The following is a 10,783-nucleotide window of genomic DNA, read 5'->3' as shown; positions in this document are numbered from 1 at the left end:
AACGGCCAAAGGCAGCACGGAAGAATAAGGCTAGAAATCTTATTTTGTTTCAATACGGACCACCACTATTTAGGATTTTAGAAAGAAAGAAAGAAAGATTAACAATTCTAAAAACCCGTTGATCTACTAATTTTATGGGCATCATTAAGCCCAATTTTATGTGTACAGGTCTTACAAGTAGGAGGTATCATTAGTAAGCTATTCAAATGGGAGGAAAGGAGGCTTATAAATGATATATTCTGAATTCAAAATAAATGCTGTGAGGAAGTATATGCAGTAGTATCACTCACCCACAAACCTGACAGGCCTATACTGAAGCAGATCCAAAATAATAGCAATTGCCAGTCAATATGAATAAGCACCTTAGAGCTAAAGCAAGCACCTAGATTCTACACCTGTCAACCTAACTTTATTCACATTAATGCAGTGCAAAGCCCTAAAACTTGAATAGTGATGGCACACAGATTGCTGGCTTGCTACAGAAAACTTCTAATAGTCTAGCTCTATGCACATGCACCCCAAAGTAAGTTCCACTGACTTCAATTTACCTCCCAAGTAAGTCTGCATAGGACTGAAGCCTACGATGTATGGGGTTCTAGTAAACAATGTATGTGTGGACTATTTTTAGCCCCAAAAAGCCTTCCATATAATTAAAGAAAAGCTTTAGAATGCCTGAGAATCATGCCCTTACACCTGAAATTATTAATCCGGGGGGGGGGCTTGCAAAAAGAGAACATATTTGCACATGCTCACAGTAGTTCTCTTTCTTAATATTATTCCCCAGCTTCCACTGCTGAACTCTTAATGGATCAAGATTCCAGGAGGAAGCCCCGACTGAAATCAAGATCTGTTTCATAGGCTTTTCCTGAGCTTTCTCAAGACAAACAATGGACAGCTGTTACAGACATAAAAAATAAAATTGAGGTACGGCCATTCACTTTATAGGTTGATCATCAAGTATTTTATTTTATTTTTTTAAATTTCTTTTTACATATTACATGTTACATGTTATATCCTGCTCTTCCTCCAAGGAGCCCAGAGTTCTGTGCATACTGCAAACTTGTATATGATTGCTCAAAATCCCCCACAACGAGTCATAGCAGAGAAATGTGCATTTCGCACTTATGCATGACTACATGGTGCACATTCACAATCTTGAGAAACTCTAGCCCCTGTAGAGAAAAACCTGGACGCATGAAGGCAAGAGTGTGTGTGTGTGTGTGTGTTTAAGACACAGAACATTTTATTCCTTCAACACATGCCCCTGCTAACTGGGCAAAGAGGCACCTTTTACTGTGGTGATTCTCTTTATTTAGCAGGGGGAGAGTAACTGGCCCTATCCATCCCCAGCATAGTACCTCCAGTGACTGTTGCTGGTGTCTATCTTGTTTTTTGTTTTTAGAATGTGAGCCCTTTGGGGACAGGGAGCCATCTTATTTATTTATTATTTCTCTGTGTAAACTGCCCTGAGCCATTTTTGGAAGGGCGGTATAGAAATTGAATTATTATTATTATTATTATTATTAATCAGCCAATTACAGCCAATTACAAAAAGCAGCTTTACTGGGAACAGCCTATATTCTGCAACGATATCTATAACAATTGACAATAAAATTCAGCTATCCCAGGTCCTTGGGAAGGACTCGATGTTTGGATAAAACAAACCAGTCAATAACACCTGTCTGACTGGGTAAACAAGAAATAATAATAACAACAACAAAACAACAACAACAACACAAATGCTGCTTCCAAACTGAACCCACCAGGACATAACTTCAATCTTTAAAAGGTCTGCTAAGATTATTGATGCTGAGGTAGTACAAACATGGAGTCTGGGGAGGCAGATGTGTTACCTTTTTGGTTATACTTATCTCTCAGGATTTGTTTCACAGCTTGTGGCCAAATTCCTTGACAGAGGAATTTGGGATGGGCTGCTTCCTTCTTCTCTTTAAAAAGGTAGAGGCATAGTCTCCAGATGAACACTGGGTAACCCTATTACTCCTGACAAAGGACACATCTTTCTTGCATATGGACTAATGGAACTTTCCAGACATCTTTCCGGCATACAGATTAATGGAACTTTCCCAGACAGCAAGCTTTACCACAGGTTTACTGCAAGGCTTTACTGCGAGTTTGAAGTTGCCCAAAAATACAGACGCAAGAAGTGAATTTTTCTACCCTGGATATAAATTGGGCTACACCCTAACGCACACTGAAAAACCTGAATTGTGTGTGAAGTGCTCCCGGGACTTGGGGGTAGAACTGGCCAATAAATGAACGCATACCTCCTTTCTGGAGGAGATGTGAACTAAAAGCTGGATGTGAAAAACCTCATAGTGGTGAGAGTGGCATTTGGTGAAGTTCTGCCTGTCGGCAGCTCCTAATAGCACAAAGTATTTGTCGGGGGAAACAGTGAAAATAAACTTACCCAGTCTTCATTTGGAGACTTTGCCTCCACCTTTAAGTATTCCAAGGCAACAATAATGGAAGCAGTCACTACACTTCTCACCCCGTCAAGGCTGGCCTTAGCGGTAGATGAGCCCAGTGGTGGTTGCCTGAGGTGACTAACTGAAAGTGCATCAAGCTGATCTTACACGAGCCACACAATCTGGCAATCTTTATTAATTAAAATCATGAGCCTCAGGGAGCACCAAAGGCGTTTATTGCCCTGGGTCCTATTTATCCTAGGGCTAGCCTGGCATCTGTTTTCTCCACTGGGCACTTTGGCTTCAGCCTTGGAAACCAAAACAGAACCTTCATTGCTACAGCATAGGAGAAGCCACCAGAGTTAGAACAAGATGGAGTAGCACAGCAGCCTTTGCGGGGATCAGGATAATTAAAGAATAAGCACCATCTTTAGGGAAATATATGGCTGCCCTTTAAAAAAAGAAATCCTGCCTGAGGATTGCAACCATCAGCATGGTTCCATTCTTCAGGCACCAGAAGTTTCTCTGACTCTCTTGGGAAAGAATACAGTTCCTGTTCAGCCTCTGTCTCCACTTAAAACCTGTTGGAATATCTTCGATTACTAATGATATCTGCTATTGCTATTGATGAAGTGATGCTGCAAGAGACAAAATTAGGTAACCACACAACACTTGCAACTGATCTCAAAATGGCTGCTTCCTTAGATATCTATCAGTTTTCTGTTGGTGTCTCCCAAAGGGCTTTACTCCATGCACAGCATGATTTGGTTCCTGCTATCATTTCAACTGTTAGTAAGGGTGTAAATCCTAGCCAAACGCCAGAACCCTATTGCTTAAAGGCTCTATATGCAGTTTGCTTGATGAGCCTACTGTGGGTTTGCACTCACCTACTTTTGTTCAAACATAGAATCCTCTTCAGAAAATCAAGTTTGAGAGCAACTAGTTCTCCACGTTTCCAGAAAAAACTAGCTGTTGCTACTGCTAATTGGCTGGCTCTTCTGACAATAAGGAAGCCATTCTTCCCCCATAATTCCAGGCAGCTGTTTCAAATGCTACTGATAAACTCTTTTCAGCTCAACTTGAAAGTACTGTTATGTCAACTAATTAGAAGTGGTTAAATTTTTAGAGGGCAGGGAGACTCTGAATTGTAAAGCTGCATACACCACTTGGAGGAATATTTTAGGTTTTAAAAAAAGATAGAGATCAATTTATAGAGGAGGAGTCAAATAAACTTTTGATCAAACAAACATGCCAGGCACCTGAACATTTTTGTTAAGCCTAAAGCTTGCCCAAACCTTGATGTACATCATGTGTGAAAAATCACTGCTAGTTTCTGAACCCAGTACATGATGGCGGGGGGAGAGGAGGAAGAAGAAAGGTGTAGATAAACTTTAGTCACCCTCTAGCAGAAAAAATGCACCAGCTATGGTTTCATTATTGTCAAAAGAGTCAGCGCACTGCCAGCTATTCTTGGAAACCAACTGATTATCTGAGAAAAAATGTAAAGTAAAGTGTGTTGTCGAGTTGTTGTCGACTCTTGGTACATCTGGCTGAAAGAGTGCAGCCCTTCAGCAGGCTCACCATGCAAATTTTGTGCCTCTGTATATAGCTTTTAAGAAGAGTGGTTCTGGAGTTTAGTCAGTAGGCATCTCTGTATGCACTCAAAATGTAGACAAAAAAGAAAGTCTAGTACTCAGCAGCTATACTGACATGCAGTATTGTATATCCTCCAAAAAACTGTTTTAAATTACACCTTTTTTGTTGTTCTTTACATTAAGCTATTACCAATCGCTTTTCTGTTCATTCAAGAAGCCATGCAATGTATATTGCATGAAGGAGTCCTTCCCAAGGACCTGGGATCCCAGAATTTTGTTGTCAATATTGTTGTTGTTATAGGTATCACTGCAAAATGTATGCTGTTGCCAGTTTTTTATTATTGTTGTTTGTTTACACAGTCAGACAGGTGTTATTGACTGGTTTGTTTTATCCAGACATCGAATCCTTCCCAAGGACCTGGGATGGCTGGATTTTATTAGATATCGTCGCAGAGTATAGGCTGTTCCCACTAAAGTTGCTTTTTGTAATTGGCTGATGGTGATTTCTGTGGCCCCTATGGTGTTGAGGTGCTCTTCAAGGTCTTTTGGAACTGCACCCAGGGCGCCAATTACCACTGGGATTATTTTGGTCTTCTTCTGCCACAGCCTTTCAATTTCAATTTGTAGATCTTTGTATTTGGTGATTTTTTCTATTTTTTTTTTCTATTCTGCTATCCCCTGGTATTGCTATGTCGATTATTTTGACTTGTTTTTCTTTCTTCTCGACTACAGTTATATCTGGTGTATTGTGTGGCAGATGTTTGTCTGTTTGTAGTCGGAAGTCCCATAATATTTTTACATCTTCATTTTCTACCACTTTTTCAATTTTATAATCCCACCAATTTTTGGCTACAGGTAGCTTGTATTTTTTGCAGATGTTCCAGTGTACCATCCCTGCTACCTTGTCATGCCTTTGTTTGCAGTCAGTCTGTGCGATCTTTTTACAACAGCTGATGAGGTGGTCCACTGTTTCATCTGCTTCTTTACAAAGGCGGCACTTGCTGTTTGTTGTGGATTTTTCGACTTTTGCTCTTATTGCATTTGTTCTTAGTGCCTGTTCTTGTGCAGCCAGTATTAAACCCTCTGTTTCTTTCTTCAAGTTGCCATTCTTAAGCCATTGCCAGGTCTTGGTGATGTCTGATTTTCCACTTATATTGTGCAAATATTGACCATGTAGTGGCTTATTTTTCCATTTTCCTGCTCGGTTCTTGACTTGTTCTTTCTTGTAGGCCCGCTTTGTTTCATTGGTGTTGAATAGTTTCTCGTTATTGACCATTTGAAGTGCATCTTCTTCACTGTCCTTGATATATTCTTCAAGGCCTCTTTTCTCCTCCTCTGCTGTTTGATGGACTTACAGCATTCTTCTTCCACCTGAGCTGCGAGGGAGGTATAGCCTATCGACATCACTGCGGGGGTGCAGAGCATGATTGATGGTCATTATTTTCCTGGTCTTACAATCTAGTGTCTCTAGCTCTGCCTGGGTCCAGTCTAATATACATATATATATATTTGTTTATATTATTATTATTATTATTATTATTATTATTATTATTATTATTAATTTATCAACACTTAGACAAGGCAGGAAACAAAGCACAAATAGATAGCTTATTGTGAGTTCAAGCAGCAGTTTTTAGATTTTTTAAATCGAGCATACAGCTATAGATGATTCTGAATTAAATTTTAAATCCATTGCTCCTCGTGCATCTATCAGTAACTACACTGAACCAATGAAGTCTCCCAACAGAAACAATCTTTCAGTTTCTGAATCACTTCTCACATGCTAAAATTAATCTAGCTCCCTCCAAGCACATATAATTTTATTTCCAAATCATACCATCTTCCAAAATTATGCTTTATCGTGCCAATTTTCATCAGCCTCTCCTAAAATTACTGCCTTTCCTCTCCGCTTCCACACGTGTCACCTGCAATTTGCAAATTTAACAGTTCTGCTGGGGCAAATGTCTGGATTTAATGAAGTAGCCACCCCTCTCCCCACCATGTATTATTATAGTAGGAAATATGTCAACACATAAAAACTCATATAATGAAGAGACAGGCCACAGAGGAGCAAAGAGTTCATTCCACAAAAGCTGCATTAGTGGCACTCAGCAGGATATGCAGTTATTTAAAAGATTAATATTCACATCCGCAGACAATGAAGTTGTCATTATCATATAGTTTTTTCCAATGGCGTCTCAGTTTCTCTGTTGACTCCATTTCTCAGCTCTTATACATTTTTATTGTTCTGCAGGAAAACACGCATATGCACACACAAGCTCTCTAGTAATCACCACATAAATGGAGGCCATTAAGCTAATCTCCTGCTCATCATGAAATCTTTTCCTGTTGATGGCCATTATTATTACTCCATGATATCATCAGGCAAATTATGTATTTTAATCATATTTGTTGTGTAAATTTTCTTTTTCCAAGTTGGAAAGAAGCGAGAGCACAACACCACAAGTAACTCTGTTTTATAATTTGGTAATTCATCGGATTTTATAAGGATTTTTGGTTTTGGATATTGCATTATGACAAGAGACCCATTTGTTCATGTTGGAGAGCTTGGAGGGGAGATTTCTTTATCTACCGCAGCTACAGCAAAACTGCAAGGGGAAGAGAACACTGCTCAGTAATATTGTCTGGAGACATGGAGTTAAAGTTATAAATAAAGTAGTTTATTCAGGAAATCCATCAGGGAGATAGATAAGCCTAACATGCCTCTCTGCTAGCTACATATAGGAAGAGGGGAAGGGGGAAGTGTTCCCACTAAGGTGTGCGCACATGCATCCACTCACAGATTTTTTGATGTCCGCTCAGTTAATTTTAGATCCTGCTCAGGTTGAATCAGGAAGGCCCCACTCTGAATATACGTGCGCACACACAGCCTTGATACTGCCACCCAGAACAAAATTCGTTGTGAACACAGATGAAAAAAATTAGAGAGAACACGGGAAGGGGGAAGACGGAAGTCTCTCTCTCCAGGTGAGAGAATGAAACCTGAGACTATCAGTCTAACAAAAGGGGGAATCAGAGTAAAGGAAGCATGGTCAGAGAGGGAATGCCCTTACTGGCCATCTCTACCCCTAATGCCCCTAGTAGTCAATAGGGTTTCTGGTGCGAAGAGTTGATACCATCAGGAGCTGCATCTCCAAGAGTTCATTCATTTGAAAAATGAGGATGCAAGCCCTGTTCCCCACACTGACACGGTAACCCTGCCTGCGTGCTGTCCACGAGCACACCACTTGTCTGAAGAGACCAACACTGTGCTTGAGTAGAGATTCTCCCTGTGATGTGGAATGGTGGGAGCCCATGTGTCCAATCATCATGTTAATCTCTTTCCGAATACAGTGTGTGCCTCCTCAGATCCATGGTATAGCATGGACAGTGGGCAGCGGGGTGGGGGGTGCTTGCTGGCACACTCTCATGGATGCAGCACCTGGATATAGTGTCCATGCTTTAAAAAAAAAAAAATCCCACGCACATTGGGCAAGGCAATGAGTACATGTTATCCCTTTGTTTTACAGTGCCGAATTCCTCCCTGGTTGTCCTGACCATGTGCAATAGCCAAGGCTCCTAAGCCTTGAACAGCTGGATGGCAGGTAGAAAACCAAAAGGTGACATCTAAGGACACTTCACCTCTTCAACCTCTGGTTACCATGCAGCTATTAAAAAGTAAAGGAGCCTTAAAAGAAAGGGGAAACACTGATTTCACTAGCCATTACAAGCCTGTCTACCTAAGGTGACTGTGTTTGAAACAGAATTAATCTTTTGGCCCTTTAAGGTAAGTGACAGATGGTCCACAGCTACTGTTTTTTCTATTATGATCGGGAAAGCTGCACCTTCTTGCCAGGTCTCCATTGAAAACAGGCGGCAGGATAACTCCCTGCCGCCCCTTTGCCGGCTTGGCTGCAAATGGCTTCTAAGAAGGGGTTATCCTGCCGCCCGTTTTCAATGGAGACCTGGCAAGAAGGGGGCGGCAGGGGGATTGGGTGCAGCAGGGGGCTTGAAGGGGGCAGCCGCCAGCCAAGCGGGGTTTTTGAAGGGGGCGGCAGGGAGGTATCCTGCCGCCCGATTCTTAATTCTTAAGGAGCCAAGCGGGGATTGAAGCGGGCGGCAGGGAGGTATCCTGCTGCCCGATAGCTCAACGAAATACGGCGCCTTTGTTGGGAGGGGTAAGTAAAGCCCCCCCTTCCTTATTGGAACCCCCCCACCCGAATCTTGCCGGACCAGACCGCCCTGTGTCCGGACCGGTCCGGAGGCCTATAGAATGGCCTCCGAACCGGTCCGTGCACATCCCTAAAAAACAATAGTCCCTAAGGAATGAAGAAGTGATTCTGTCACCGTTTGTTCCAAATATTATGTGAGCTTGTGGTTTATTACATCACCTGGAATGTTTTCAATTCTGTTTGCCTTTTTTTTTTTTTAAACACCCTCCCAGCATGAGAACCATTAAGTAAGTCATTTTACACTCTTCAGCTTTATACGACATAATGATGTTCAGCATTCAGTGTGGCCAGTTGTTATACACTATAGACTCTTTGGGATAGAATATGGCACTACAGAGGCATAATCTTGTTCCCAGCAACAGAAAGCATTTCCAAGAGATTGGGGATTTATTTATTTATTTATTTATTTTATTTCTATATTGCCCACCCAAAAATGGCTCAGGGCAGTTTACATTGAGAAATAATAAATAAGATAAGGATTGCAGTGCAATATTATCACAGTCTTGCTGCTGTTGTTCTTCATGGATGAGCAGTGGATCATCAAGTTAGGTGCCCAAGAGTGCCAATTTTCAGCATCCACAGGGAGAAAAACAAGTCAGGTCTAGGTGCTCTTGAGCCACAGAATAAAACAAGATAGGATACAGAAGCTCCACCCTCAGCTGTTCTGCTGTCATTAGTTCTTTCTTCTAAGTACCAAACCACAGATGCTTACCGGAGAACAGCAGGTATCAGCTGCATTAAAGTGTGCAACACATCCAAATAATATTTGAGGATTTTCTCATGGGGTCTTTTAGGAGGTGACACACATTCAAAATAAGCTCTTTATGACACAAACCAAAAAACAAACTTTATCCTACACACTGATTTGCAGCCTCAGGAGGTCTATTGTAATGGAGTCTGAGGCGCCTTGTGACCTTTATTTTAGCAGAAACACTACTAACATCCCGATCGTTGAGGAGCTAAAAAGAAGGCCATACTACTGGAAGCATCCAGCTATACAACTTCCTGGAACCACCAAATGCTCAAGACCAGAATGTCACCATAACTTTCCTCAGACAGTTCAGTACTCAGAGTGCAGTTCTGTCAGTGGTTACTAGACAAGATGGCTGTCAGCTACCTTGAGATGAAGTGGCAGCATGAGAAGCAACACTAGGAGGCTTATTTGCTCTATTATAGCTCTGACTACAACATGGGCCAGATTTCTAATTTTTTTGCCATTCATGCTAACTGAGCAAAGTGGCGCTTTTAAAAAGTGGTGATTCTCTTTATTTAGCATGGGGAGAGCAACTGGCCCTATCCATCCCCAGCACAGCATCCCTCCAGTGGCTGTTGCTGATGTCTATCTTAAGTTTGTTTTTTTTAGATTGTGAGCTCTCAGGGGACAGGGAGCCATTTTATTTATTTATATCAATGTAAACAGCTTTGGGAACTTTTGTTGAAAAGCAGTATATAAATATTCATTGTTGTGTCATCGTGTACTTTTCTCTTCCTTTGGGGCAACTATATGCAAAGACAGACAAGGGTCTTGTATTTTATTTTAAATAGAAGAGGACATTTTGACAGATATAACTTGTAATTCAGGACTAGAGAAGTCACAACTACCAAAATCCTTCCCCCCTCTAAATAACTATTATTTTTTTAGTAGAATTTCTTTATCCCACCCATCCTCGAGAGAGAGCTCAGAGCAATATACATTGTTCCCCTGCTCAATTGATCCTCACAGCCACCCTGTGAGGAAGACTGAGATGTAGTGATTAGTCCAAGGTCACTAGAGAGCTTATGACTGAATGGGAATTTGAACACAGGTCTACCAAATCCACTCCATCCTACTGGCTTTCACTTTTGTATCTTTTTCCCCTCCCCAAAGAAAAGCTCATGACAAAAATAACCGTGGAGCCACCAGAACAGCTTACCTTAGACTGGGGCATGACCCACTGACTAAAGAATAGTTTAAAGCAAAAGCAAGCCTGGCAACCATTACTGCATGTGCAACAGAGCTGGCCTGTTGAGAGGAGCTTGTCTCTCCTTAGCGAATATTTCCCTTGAACGTGTTGTGACATCATACCCGTCTGAAGCCAAATCTGCTAATAGGTCCTTCACATGGGCCCAATTCACTTTGCTTCTTTTGACATTAAAATTTAGCTACCCAGTTTACATACATTTCAAAGACAAGGCAAAAAGAAATGAGTCACAATACACATACAAAGAGCAGCAAAAATGCCTATCAGACTTGACTCCTCAGAGTTTCTACAAGATGGCAGCTATATGCCTCTCTATATAGACAATAGTTTTCTTCTCTGCCGGTACGTGCTGGCTGTTTTCTTATCGGAGGGCCCCACACATTTAAAGCGAACTCATTTCCTTCCTACTGCAGAGGTGCTTGCTTGAAAAGACAATATGAGCATGGGCAAAAGGCACTGAAGAGAAGGTACTGGTTCATTTGTTCATTTCAGTATCCTGTGCTCTAGTTATGGGGCAGAATAGTTGGCAGCAAGGCTTTTGTCCCAGCTTAGCCAACAGAAATACTGCG

This window comes from Hemicordylus capensis, chromosome 2 (assembly GCF_027244095.1).
Source record: "Hemicordylus capensis ecotype Gifberg chromosome 2, rHemCap1.1.pri, whole genome shotgun sequence".
NCBI lineage: Eukaryota > Metazoa > Chordata > Lepidosauria > Squamata > Cordylidae > Hemicordylus > Hemicordylus capensis.
This window is presented reverse-complemented; position numbering follows the sequence as displayed.